We start from the raw sequence: 14681 nt of genomic DNA, 5'->3' as shown, positions 1-14681 counted from the left end.
GGCCATTAAACCTTAAGAGGTGCCAGCAGGGGCGTTGTTATGGGTGGGTCTTTGGGCTTAAACCCCGAATATTTTGATGTCAGCTACGAATTATTTTTTTTCCGTCTCAGGTTTATCAAGATTACGCGGCGCTCTCCTTTTAGACACTTCACTAAGCACGAAGACGGAAGATGGATATACATATGCCCTCAGATAAAACGAGCTTGTGGTGGAGAGTTTATACATTTCGGGTAATTGAGAAACGTGCAGAGCAGCTAATTTAAAGAGAGGGAAGATGGATAAGAATTGACTTTTTACTGTTAGTGAACGTGAACCGATACCGTTGGCTCGCAGACGTAACTCGCTACCGTTATTGAAATGTTATTCCTCTTCACTGGGAAACAAACCTGGCGCTTGATCTTGGAAAATTAACTTGGTTAACTAACCTCTATGGCTTGGTCGAATGATTGATGACTACTCCGCTCTCCGTAGCCAAACGTACTGAAACACGTTTTCAGACAAATTCAAAGGAAAACGTTTCCTTTTTAAGACAGTGTTCCGCCAGAATTGTAACTAGCTAACGCTACATAACTACTTAACTCTTAGCTAACGTTACGCTCAGCTCAACTCAGAAACCTTTCGTGGCGAGGCTCGAACCCCGAACATAAAAAGCCCAAACCGCGTAGGGGGATACCACTAATTAGTTAGAAACATATGTAGCCGCTATACAGATGCGCTGAAACACTGACATTTCAGTAACTGGGATTAGCGACTGAAAATGTAAGGTAGTTTGCGTACCATCTGAACAGGTAAATGAGTATCCCTCACTGCAAGCTAGCTAAAGTTAACTAGAAATAAAATGTTACCAAACAACCACCTACCTACCAAGCTAAGCACAGGAAACAGTAAATGCATAAGAGTTGAGATCAATATGGCCAGTAGGTTATAGAGCTACAAATACAATTATACCACAGCACATCTTCACTGTGGCATGATTGTAGGCTAGTTGCTTGGGTATCTCTAAATGCCACTATCACTCACTGTTTCCTATCTAGCATTAGTCAGATGCAAATGTTGCAAACTTCTTGTACATTCACCTTTCAACAATCTGACTCAGTCAGTCAGTAAATCAGAGCAAAAGGCCTGTTGTGGACCAGCCCACTAGCTGGTCTGGAAAAAACAGACTAAGGTTTAGGTGTCACTGGGTGCAAAAGAAAACAAGATTCACCTATTTGCTCTCAACCATCTGTTTTCACTACCCTGTCTGATTCTGAGCACAGACTGGGTTACTTTTACATTGACTTGACTACAGCTCACTTTTCTATACTGGAATCTTTCTGGGGGCATTGTGCTGATTACAGTATAGTACCACACTGGAGTAATGTCTCCATAACAATCAGGTTTTTTTTTTTCCTTATATGCAGTCTATGATCATAACAGTGCTTTTACAATGTCAACTCTAAGAAGCAGCACACAGTTTGGGAAAGCCATCTTTAAATTCTCTGTGCCAGAAAAAAAAAAACTAGAGTTAAAGCGTTAATCATAAGTAATGTTCATTTTGCAGGAGACCTTAATTCCCATTTTAACTTTAAACATGGGACCAGCTTTAATATAGCCTCTGTCTGCCTACAAAAAACTCTTACATTACAAAGTTTTAAAAATACAATTTCTTTGACACATGGCCTATTGGGGGGGGGGGTCAGGAGGTATTGAGAAGAAAGTGCTATAAGTTTGTGTCCTTATGGCAGCAGACAGACCTGTCACTTTATGAATCACTGTCTCTGACTGGAGGTCTGCTGGGAGACATTAGGAGGCAAATGCAGTGTGAACCATAAATGGGATGTTTAAAGCTAGTGTGTGCAGATCAGCATCCAGAACTAAAAAGAGATCTCTTTTATTAGCAGGCTGACACCAGGCCGGGTTAAGCAGGGCTCATTTTTAACTACCACTGGAAGATTTCATTTTTTTCCATGGAGATAACAAAGCTAAGCAGTAATACAAATGCTAACACTGGTGGGTTTTACATGGTTGGCACTGCCAAGACCAACCATGGCCTCAGCATCAGACACCAAAACACAATGTATCATTGTTATCTTTTTAAATTAGTTGTTGCTTTTCAGAACTAATCCTATGTTTTGAAGAGATTAATCTGCTCATTTTAAATTAGTATAAAGCACATTTAAAGTCATGGTAATTATTTATAGCTGTAGTTCTGTAACTCAAGTACCACATAACGTCTTTGCATTAAAAATCCTAATTTCTTCTATGCTTGTTGAAGTGCTCTTAACATAACAAAGCATCAAGTCAAACAACGTGTGAATTCCCTTTGGTATTCAGTCACCCCAAAAAGTACTAATCACTTTCACAGGCTCACACACAGCAAATACGCCACACATGATCAGTCCGTCAGGAGCACATGCTTCTGCTTTGTCACACAGCGACCTGGACATCTGGTTCTGTAAGTACTAGGAGGTCCGGTGATAGGAGATACCAGTGTTGAATTTGCCCCATTCAGACAACCCCCAACTCCCTCTTTACTTACAATGCTCTAAAGGGGTTGATAAACTTATAGTAGTCGCTAAAGCCATGTTCTAGAACTCTGACCTCTTTGGCCATGCTGCAGTGCTTTGAGAGCAGTAAGCAGCAGTCATAACTGTAGGTCACCACACACCAACAAATGCTTAAGAACACTAAAAACAGCAAAGAACAACCCACACACTTTTCAAGACATTTCAAGACTCTGATGCATTGTCCTAGTTGAATGGGCCTGAAAACAGGTATGAAGTTTGAAAAGAAAGTGTCTTGAGAACCATTATGAGAAGAGCAAATGCTTACAAATGAAATGCATAATTATATCTCTGGAAAATCCAGAGTTGAATGCTGTGTGGCATCAATGACACGTAAGATGGTATATTATCAAATACACCTTTCAGAAGCATTCATACACACATGCTATATACATTCTGGACAAAAGAGGCCAAACAAAATTAATGAACAGGGTCTTTTGGTTAAAAGAGATTCTTTGATGAATTATACTTTCAAAGAAGAAAGATTGTACAAACTAATCTCTTCTGTGTAAAACTGCCATTAAGTCCAAAACAAAAATTGTTTTGTTAAAAGTGCAAGATAAGCCCCCCCCCCCCCCCCCCCCCAACTCTCCATTTAAAAAAGATGTCAAGACATCAAACGGCTGATGTAATTAGGAGACCTGGCTGAGCTCCAAGCACTGGCACTGAAACAAAGATCTAACAGCACTCGAACCCGCCGAGGCAGACAAGGGAACACAGTCTGGCCAAATCCACTTCAGCAATGCCACAAGACTGAGTCCTCAGACCTGGTCGAAACACCACAGAACAATGCCGTGCTGCAAAAACAACTCAGTTGCCTGCCAACTTCTTCTGAATGGACCCCTCAGTAGAGTGTGGGGAACCCAGTCTGGCCTTTGCAAGTTGCATAAAAAAGGTGGTGGTGGGGAGGAAGGGAGGAGGGTGTGAGGGGTAGCCATCTAACTTCAGAAGAAAAGGAATGTGGTTTGCGCTCCACTGGCCCTGGAGATGAGTGGTCAGTGACGGTCATAGTGACCACTCAGGGAAGTTACTGGCACGGCATGAGGGAGAGGCTTAATCCTCACATACTAGAGAGTGTGATACTGTGGGGGGGGGGTTGCTCTCCTGCGGACATGCAGCAGCCCGCCGTGTGCTCATTCGGCCAACCCGTCTGTCAATAAGACGATCTATTTTAGAGGACAGCCTCATATTTTTAGAGCTAATAAACAAGGGGGAAAGAGAGAGGGAAGCACCATGCAGACAGACACGGCTCGCGTTACACTCGCTCACCCGCCGAGACAGAGGAAACAGAGCTAAGCTGCTGCATGGAGGCAATGATGCCATCCCCCCAAATATCTCGTCCGTCACTGGGGCTTTGTCTGGGCTTTGACAGTGGCATTCTTGGGCCCCTACTCTCATGGTGGGTGCCAGTCGTGGTTCCATTGCGTATTGTATCAATTATTATATATTATTATATATTTCATATTATATATTTTTGTTATATTTCTAGAGGGACCTACAAAAGATCTAAATATGTATGTGGTGTATATATATATATATATATATATATATATATATATATATATATATATATATATATATATATATATATATATAACTGTTTTCTTCATTGTTTCGTTCCACTCAGTTTTTAAATGTTACAAATCCCTATTGCATCCACATCCCTATTCTTCTGTAATGTCTGCTACAATGAAAGAAATCCATTTAACTAATGACTGTGGAAAGCATGTCTCCCATTAGTAGTACTGTTGTGACACATGCACAATGACTAATAACTCTAAGTTATTAAACAGTTTGCTAATCAGAACAATATGGAAAATACATTTCTGTTGCTGAGAGACAGATGTTAGCAAAGTCCACCATTTGGGATGCTGTGCTGAATCCTGCATAGCCTTGGCCAACAGACAGCGATCTCTAAAAGCCCATGTAAAGGCTTGTCTTTCACAGATCTGGAAACTGTATATTTGGCATTGGTACAGGTCAGGTCTCCACCTTGAACATCAGTGGCGTACTTGAATATGCTGATCAAACGGAAAGAAGCTTGATCAATAATATATTAGACTTTGAAAACTTATGTCAGTAATAACCAAAAATATCAAAATGTCTGGGCTGTCATTGATCACAGCAGAGAAAAGCAGTCTTAGTTCATGTTAAAAGATGCTTTACCAGAATAGCTCCATAACTTGGAAAATGTTGTGTTTAAATTAGATCAGTATTGATCTTGCTTTCTGTAAGCACATTTACTATGCTGAGGGTGTTAGGAAGGCATGTAAAACAGAGCCTGTTATGGTTTATGAGCTTAAGTCAGAAACAGGTATTTGAAATGGTTTGCTTTTAAGGTCAGACATGTCATATGTAATAAATTAACACAGTATTTCTTCAAATAAATCTGATAAAATAAAAAAAGTAAAAATATTTCTTACACAATAAAATAACATACTGCCAGCACATAGCTGAAAACCTGTAAGGATACAATTTTTAATACACTTATGAAACATTTTAAAGCTTTTTTTCATGAAGAATGTATTTTCACAAACCTTAAGTAACCTAATAAATTACACTAAAGTCCCATTAGATATTTGATTAGGACTAGACTTAATGAGTGTCTGGGAATCCGCCCAAAAAGAATGCTTGCTAAAAAATGCAAACCAATGGGCCTATATACAAACACATAATCAATACTTAAAACAAACGTCAGACAAACATCAGCTGTTGTTGTGGTAATTAAAAAAATAACTCCCTCCCAGGATTTTTCAGGGTAAGTTAGAATTTTGTCTTTTGTGGGTTTTTTTGATGCCTCCAGGGATGACAACAGTGTGAGCCAATGGGGTGGAGGTTGGTTGAAAGGGAGCAGAGAACAGTGGTAAACAGAAACACAGACAGCAGGGAGGACCCAGGCAAGCCAGCATGAGCCTGGCATTTCCTCCCAGAGCACTCTCCTTCCAGCCGACGACCCTTCCCTGCCCAGACGACTGCTAGCAACACTTGTCTACAGGGCTCACCGGTGACCTTTGAGATGACAGCCCTTTATATGGTCGTCCAGATGGAGCAGCAACAGCGTTAACTTATATGTGTGTAACACACACCAGTCATAACACAGCCCCCGACCCCACAGCAATCCATAGTGAAAGGCTTCTGCTGTGTCTGGGGGTGAGGGGGAGGGGGCGGTACCTTCATTCATCTTTTTCCCCTCTTCATTTTGATGTTTGTAGGCTGACAGTCTCAGAGGGGGGACGCAGTTAGGTAGGGAATGGTATAGTGGAGTTTGTGCCGGTGGCATGCCACATTTGGAGGAGGTGAAAAATAAATGTTGGCAAGACCGCTGTGTCCACCCGTTGCTGTCGCCATACCAACCACAGACTTGCTACATAACTGCCATGTCTGCTGTGCAAATCCTGCAAAGGGATATTTTATTCTGTATAATGATGAGGGCTTTTAAAGTTTTCGAATATTTTCTACATGATTTCAACATGAATCCACATCCATATGTAAAATATGTGCACTGGTAAGGGTACAGATAAAACCATGACTCATTTACTGAGTGTATTTTACTTCGTGAACTGAGCTGGGCTGGATAAATACATTTGGACAAATAAAACTGGGCTGGACAAATAAATTTTGTTTTATTCCTTTCAGTAAGTCAAAATATAAATCTAAGGGAGGATATTAAGCAAAGAATAAAAAAAATATAAACATTGCATCTTGAATGGAAGTGCTCTTTCTTTTTGTCAAGTTCAGCAAGGCATTTTATGAGTTTAATGAGTTTCTAACCATGATGCCCAATATGTAAAAGGAAGTATCCATTATAATAAAACCGTAAAAGTACTTTAAGCTCTCTCTTGCCAGACATGTGAACATACAGCCATGCTTGCCCTTTTCTCTAGTAGAATCTGTATACTATAGCCCATTCCCTGTGTCTGTTTTCAAGCTTGATTCCCATGTATCTGTGTTGGGCCATACTGTAGATCCAGACAGCCACAGCAGCACTACACACCACATATGAGCAGTCGCTTTGCTGGACCACAGCACCACCTAGCTATTTCTCCAAATATGTAGCTCAACTCCATTCTGGCATCTTTAACCAACAGGTAAATCAGATTATACCCTAAAAACCCAAATTAATATCTAAACTATAAATGTGTGAACTAGGCTCCTCCAACAAGCCTCAAGGAAATTTCCTCCAGTTGGTCCAATTTGTTTCATTGTGATTACAAACAAGTAAAAATGGAGTTGCTGTTACAGCATATTATGAAAACTGGGTGTGGTTTGAGTTCAGATCTTAATATTGTTTCCTAAAAAATTACCATTGTTGTTTGAGGACTGCTTATGTTGACTATAGAAAAGCAAGTGAAATCAAATGTACACATTTCAATCAGTGTAAAGTCAGTAATCAAAAAGAAAATATTGCATTTTTGTCTCTACTGCATTACTACCTGCTTCAAGCGGTTTTTAAGTGAGTTAGAGAGATTTCTTTTTAAATGTGATTCAGTTATGTCTTGTTAAATGTGTTACAGTCGTTTCTTTTGGGCAACATGTCCCAGCACAAGATTCTGTCAGTTTGAAAGAAAACATTTTCCCCCCAATATCTGCATTTGGGCAGATATTGATTAATTTTTATAAAGGCAAAAATAAAAATAAGTTGACTAAGATAAAAACCCATTTATTGTGCCATCAAATAGCTCATCTGTCTTCACCAATGTCCTAGCAGCTGCTGTAGTGAAATTCCCCAGAGAAGGAGGACACTGTCTCCACTTAACTTTAAAATAGACATAAAGCTTTTTTATACTCATTAGCAACAATTTAAGAACAAATTAGTTCTGATAGAACATTCACAGAATTAAAGGCATTTTACAGCGATTGACTTTCAGGTAGTGTTCCACATGCTGAGTTGACCTGTTGACAATCAGTCGACCAAACAATTCATGGCAGAAAAAAATGATCAGAACTGAAGAAAGACTGTCAGTGAACTCATTAGCAGTCAACATCTAGATCTACTGTGTGCAGAAGACTTCATCCACATATTTATAGAGGCTGCATCTAAAGATAGGAACCCTTGAGATGTGAAAGACCAGAAGAGTGCAGAGATGAGCCCCGAGTTCTGTTAGATGACACAAAGATAAACTCTTAAAAGAATGAAGGTAAAATGAGCATATGGAGGGGGAAAAAAGAAAATAAAACATTTTTGACCATCCAAAACACAAAACTTTATCTATAAAATATTCATATTTGTGTTGTGACTTGGGAAGCTATGGCCCCCTCTGGGATGAATAACTGATTTTTTTTCCTGACAGTGCAAATACTGACTGTGAATGACATCACAGGCATACTATGACATAGGCATACTATCTATAAGGTGGGAAAGTAAATAGTTTTAAGGCTGGTAAATTTGCTAACCAGTTATGTTGGAAAATAACTGCTGTTCGAGATCTTCTAAAATCTTCCTAATGATATTAGTTCTCCATGGCTAGCCTACTTCACTACTACAATAATCATTTAATAAGATTCCTTCTCTGCTTAGCCTTCACTGTATCTTTAGTGTTGACAGCCTACACAGTGCAAATAAATGGTTTATAATTAGCTGCAGTGCACTTGTAGTCAGACCAGGTTCCACCTAAGTTTGTCATCAGTAAGCTGGGTGTAAATTAACTGAGAGGCTATATTTTGCAATCATTTCACTTTGCTTTCTGGTCTCTTATTGGTAAGACTTCAGCTACCTATCTTAAAGGTGCCCTAGAATGCATTTATTCAGTATTTTTAAATTGAATGATTATATTTTTAAACTCAATATTTTTAAACTCTGATGACTATAGAAGATGTGTGACTTTGGTCGGAGAAAAAAGTGCCCAGATGCAGCTTCACATGCTCATTTGCAGTGCTATGATTTGGCCCTAGAACTAAATGAGCTGTTTTCTTTTATTTTCACATTACCTCCCCCCCTCCCCCCCCCACCGCCCCATTCATTATTGATCATGAATAATTGATCCATTTTGGATTCACTGATTGGTTGGTTTACAGTGACGCACCACAATGGTTCAGAATCTAGCTAGCTCGTTAAAATCAACTGCTGTGAGAGGTGAACCATGGAGCATGTAGGCATCCAGTTGTATGTTTGAGCCTGCACCAGAGGATATTTCCATTCTCAAACAAAACTGATTAATAGATTGACTAGATGTCTTGTCAAATGTCAGTCATTTCAAGTAGCTAATGTTAGCTAGAAGGAGTGAGTTAGCTAGCTATAGGCCTAGACTGGATATCTCTAAGCCACCAAACTAGGTAGCTTCTGTTATATCTTTTTTATTAAATATAAATTAGAAATTTACCTAATAAAGGCACTGAAAAAAAAACATGGTATATTATAAATTTACATGACAATGCAAGCAATTTCTTTGAATAAGACAGGAAAATAAAATGAAGTAGCTAGCTAGCTAGTTATTTAAAACTTGCTGGTAGTTAATTAACATCACTTTAACATTACCTATTAACATTACCTATATTAGCTACTTGCATTTGATCTTGACAACAACATAAATTAAAAGTTCTAGCTTGCTCAATATGAATCTTTCAGTGTAAGATGATCTGGCTTCAACTGAGTAAAAGATAAAAGCATATAGTTAGCATGGTGATGCCAATAAAATTGGAACTGCCCCTTTGGTCTGTGTTAAAGTGCTGAAGTTTCAGGTCGATGTTAATATTGCCTGGGGTAGAATGTGTGCAGTGCATACAAGTTTTAGAGGCATAAATATTAATCAGTCTGGTGCATTTGAACTGGTGCATTTTACGACCCTATTTTGCTTATACAGGATTGAAGGTGACAAAGGAGTTTGAGGTTCATGGTGTGTCAGTTCCATATACAAAACAAAACAAAGCAAACAAACTGATGTTATTTAGACAGATTAGATGGGTGATCTCACCCTCAGCTTTCCCATTTTTTAAAATAATAACCTTTCCAACACTTGTAGGTGGCTGTAACCTCTGTCTTCAAATCATAGCAATGACCCCTCATCTAACAGAGGTAAGATCAAAGCTTAAGGGTGGCCTTGGAAAAACATTTAGACTAAGAATTGGCCGGGATATCCGTCAAAAGGCTATCCCCACTGAGTCCTCATGCCTAGATCAGGTTACTTCAGCCAAGCCACATGAAAGAGCTTTAGTAATCCACATACACAGGCGTCTTCAACTTCCCCTCAAGCCCCCCAATGAAGCTCCCTTGCCCCTTTACCCAAAAATGGGAGCTACACCCAGACAATGGAGCAGTAGTTTCCACTGTCATGCCTGCGCTGTCCCCAAGCTCCACAAACATTTCGGCCTCATCATGGGGGATTATCAAACCCTGTTCATCTATTGTTCTGGTCTACCTTGGGTGGCTCAGCCTACCCAGAAAGCGCTCTTTTACTGGGTCGTTTCTTTTGGCTGTAGCCCCTGAGGCTGCTGAAGGGCAATGTGTGGGGAGGTGATCAGACCCCCCGAAAAAGGGGGGTGGAGACGCAGCTGTAAATCTTGGTGTCACCAATGGGGAGGCTGTTGCGAACCATTATCATAAATCTGACAAACGCTAATTTGATGGGAGGCTGTATCTGTCTGGACTTAGGCTGGTCTAGACGGCCTATTGAAAGACTGTACAGCAGGGGGAACTGTTTGTTCCCTCACCAGGACCATCTGGATATAGCAATAAGCGGCAAGCGGCACAGTTCACAAAATGATCAAAGTGAACCATTTGTGGGCCATTTCCAATGCCATTGTGAAGGGTAAAATCTCTCTACTGCTCTCCTATACAATATTGTTATTCATGGTATCGCAGCACTAAATATCTCAAGTTTACCTAGTTTTTGTCTAGTTTTGATAAGTGCTCATTTTTAAAAGATAGATTTGATCAGAGTTGAGGAAGAGAGGTCATCTACAGAAAATTACACCAGCATAATGCCAGAGTGATCCAGATATAAGACTCTCTTCATCACTCTCTTCATCACTCTCTTCATAACAAAAGGGGCAGAAAAAGCACTGTAAAGTGTCACTTTAAAAGTAAAGTAAGTATTTCCAGAGGGGTTCATATGAGGCAAGTCAGGGACAGAGCCAAAGAAAATGGTAACACCACAAGCCACCACATGGTTCCTCAAGGTTCAATTCATACCATTTCTTAAGCAGGTCTATCTCAACAAATTGTTTCATATATTTTCAGAACCTTCCATTATCCAGCCACATCAGGCCACATTTCTCTACTTAATCTTCACCACACAAGGTTTGTCTCTCTAAAATAATCACTATTGTTACAATTACTGCCAAAAAATGTTTACTTCTCACCTTGGCATCTATCCTCAAGCTGACAATAAAACTAGGGATGATTAAGTTACTCCGAAATGTTTTTGCTGACAGCAATTCCCACACAAATGTTTGGTAAGCCTGTCCTTCGGCGTAACTGGCCAGTAAAGAAATGGTAACATAAGAAACATGTTCTGAACAGTACATCCTGCAGACAGTTCAAGTGGCAAGATAAGGACCCACATTTTCTTCCCCTGGCGAAACAAAGTGTAAACATTTATCTGTCTGAAGTCTGTCCCCAGACAACTTCAATTTCATGACTACATTAGCTATGTGCATAAACCAAGATCAGGGGTGAGAAACAATGCTTTTTATGTTTCTGATTCTCTAGATACATTCATTTATATATGGCACTTTACAACCACAGTGAATGAGAAAGAGAGAAAGGGTAGCAGTGGGGTGGGGCAGAGTATGTGTGGGGGGCCACATCCTCAAGTATTTTAGAATATAAATCTTGTAATTGGGACAGGTGATTAGTGTGAACATATTAGCATAAGGTAGCGTAAATGTTCATTACCACCATACAATGAAGACAATTTTTTTTCTGTACTGATATAAAGGATCAAAGGTTCAGGGCCCCCTTTTGAAGGTTGTGAAATGAATGTATGAAAGCCAAAGGGGGGATACCTAACACCAAAATGTGGCGGAGGCTACCCACTATTACATCACACATCTACAGAGCATGTGTTTGTATAAAATGAACCTAATTCTCCTGGCAAGTGCTGGAAAGTTTGCTTCATAAATACAATTATATCAAACCATCTTTGGTTACTTTGGTTAGGCAACCCATGCCCTTCCATTCTGTCCTCAAATGACATTTGAAAAATGATAAAGCAAATATTATGGCGCTTGTCTTTTAAAATTGTCTTGTACAATAAAGGGCAGATCAAATAATAAAAAGATTCAGCAACATTGGCCATCTTAAAATTGAATTCAATAGAAAATTGTGTTTTACTTCACTTCATAAACCTAGTGTAAACTAACTCATACTTCAGATCAATAAGCCACCCACCAGTGGTCTAAAAACTGAAGGCTCATTTGAACTACAACACTGGATTGTGAAATGGCTTCTACCATAGCTTGTTCACCAAATTTCAAGGGCAGTCAATCGACCTTGTCATTTTCAGACACAACAATTTAACCTTTGCAACACAAGAGGGTGTTTATTCCCAGGGACTTTATTGTTCAGGGTTTGGCAACTTGAATGGGCCTTCATTAGGGGGAGTTTGTGTCAACAGTTAATTATGCAAATTGGCATAACCCCTTCATATGCTGGCAGGTTCCAGCTATCCGCCTTTTACCCTTCATTGCCAGCCCACAAAAACATACCCCACATACTGTATTCTTGGAATATTGAACTTACACCTCCTATATTTCTTCCTGTCTCCTTGTGACTTTTTCCAATCTTGAATACCATAACATTTTTAGAGGAAAGAATCCAATGACAACCATTGTAGCCTCCTATAGTTCCAAATGGTCTGTCTTCATTATTTAAAAAAAAAAAAAAACATACACAATGTTCTTGCTGGGTGCAGCTGAGTCCCCACTCAGTCCCCCAACCCCCCAGAAGGTTCAAGGGACCCCCATCCAAGCGACCCCATACCAAAACAGTCAATTACAGTCAATTAGACGAAAATGCATGACAATGAGTTTTGTCATTGTTTCAGTGATGGTAATGACATCCTTTCACCTCACTATCAGACTTTTGATGTCTGCACATGTTTCCCAGGATACAAAGCTAATGAGAATTCATGGTTGCAGTTCTAATGACTATCTCTGCCACCCTTTGCAGCACATGACATTACATGTCTCCACGTGGCAGTACTGAAATATTTTAAATAATTCAACTTAACTAATTAATTTCTGGTCAATTACATAAATTAGAAAAAAGAGGGCCACAGGCTTGTCTAGGAAACAAGAAATAATGCCAAAGGGTCTGGATGTTGAATAGAGATATAACTCAGTACAACTTATTGTTGTACTCAGCATTATGCTCATGTTGAGAGTAGCTGATAGGCAATGTAACTAGATTCATTCCACAGCTGAAATTATTATGGGATGCCATGTGGCAACCAGGGAGCCTCTAACATTCTCCTATTACATTTTGCAGGCACTCTTAAGTTACAACTTGTAATTTCAATCATGTTAAAGAGGTAGGCAAATGTAGCATTAAAAGTCATGCAAGGTCTCTTATTGGTATGGCACAGGGCACTTGCCCAGACAGGGGATTAAACCCCTACAGCAGGCAGCATTGTTACTCAGTACATTATACCATTCACCACAAAGCAAGAGCTCAGTCTCACAAGGACCATCAGAATGTTCTCTTCAGGACACCATTAGTGGCCATGGTAATGGGAGATAATGAATCTTAGGGAGCTGCCAACCGCATGCCATCTGAACCACAGGACACAGTGAGTCTGTTAAAGATGTTAACCTACCCGCATCTTTACCAAAAGACTCCCAACAAAAAGTTACTGTTTTGGGATGTAACCATTATGGGGTGTTATCCAAAACACTACATCTTTTTCCCCCCTCTAAGAGATCCAGGTATCTGAACCATGCTGAGACAAAAGGTTCTCAAGGGTTAAAACGGACACTTTGACCACATGTTTGTGAAGGCAGGAAAAAACCTCCCATCTGTTCACATAGAGTATGCCATGTGATACTGTTATCTAAGCAATAGCGAACATGTTAGGCCATTAGATAATAAGTGCCAAAGAGTCAAGGAAAACACCTTTAACTCCATAATGCTGATTTAGAGAACATGCCATTTTCTCATCATTGCCCTGTCTTGAAGGAGACCCCAACACCCCATGTGGGAAGCATGCCAATATGCACAGTATATGCCCTGATTGAAAGCACTAAAACAACACTCTTCTGTGAAATTTACAGTAAGTATTAGAATCCAAACAATTCCAGCACAGCTGCTGATAAGTCAACAATATTCAACTTCTAAGTTTAACATTGTGCTATAAAACTCTATGTGCTCATTTCAGTGCCAGAATGAGCCCTGTAATGTTTTTCTTTTGTTTGGTTTTTTTTGTTGCCAATAATTTTACTGCAGAACCAACCATTCATGTTGTCACCTGCAAAATATGTGGGATGGAAAGAAGTTCAAAGGAAACTTAAAACGTTAAATGCCTGACACGTGCAGGCTGACATTTCAAAATCAATTTGAACAGATGAGGAAATGATTGCAGGTACGGTGCAGTTGGGCTAATTACAGATAGGCTTAAATGAGCTACTCCCTTGAGGTAAAAGCAGCACATAGCATAATGGAAGTCTGACAAGTGAAAGTACATATATCTTGTAAAAAATAAAATGACATGAAATAATTTCTATATGTCAGCACTGATGATGTTTTGCAGGGTACGAACACATCCGTTGCTTAAATCAAAATGAAATTAGCATGTGTACGGTCATGAGTTGAGAATGACAACTGGTTGTCCAAAGATATGCCCAAGCTATGAGCAGCTTCAGACTTTTAAGCGACAAGGGATTCAACAATCAACAGATTGCCTTCTGCACTACTGTGCCTATGTATATATGAATGTGTAAAAAAAAAACAATTCTTGTGTAATCTTTCCACTGGTTGGTCATAGCTTATTTTTCCTCACACTCATGTGTTCTACCACAGGAGAGGCCTGGGAGTTTGAGGTTGTAGCACAGTATTTTAACTTTTTTTTTTTTTTATCCCAGTATTTCTGGGACTGGGATAGATGGTGTTATTCCTGGGATCTATTGGAGCCTTCATCTTAGGGATCACAGCCCCAAGGGCCCCTATAACCACTGGGACAACTCTTGTATTAAGTTCCACAT

General features: G+C 39.6%; 1 protein-coding gene across 1 annotated transcript in view; it reads right to left on the bottom strand.

Annotated features, from left to right (window-relative positions):
• The window catches only part of arl15a (ADP-ribosylation factor-like 15a), an 80485-nt gene that overhangs the window by 56761 nt on the left and 9043 nt on the right, over positions 1-14681 (bottom strand). The gene's annotated exons all lie outside the window — the stretch shown is intronic.

The sequence above is a fragment of the Electrophorus electricus genome, chromosome 9 (assembly GCF_013358815.1).
Source record: "Electrophorus electricus isolate fEleEle1 chromosome 9, fEleEle1.pri, whole genome shotgun sequence".
Classification (NCBI taxonomy): Eukaryota; Metazoa; Chordata; class Actinopteri; order Gymnotiformes; family Gymnotidae; genus Electrophorus; species Electrophorus electricus.
This window is presented reverse-complemented; position numbering and strand designations above follow the sequence as displayed.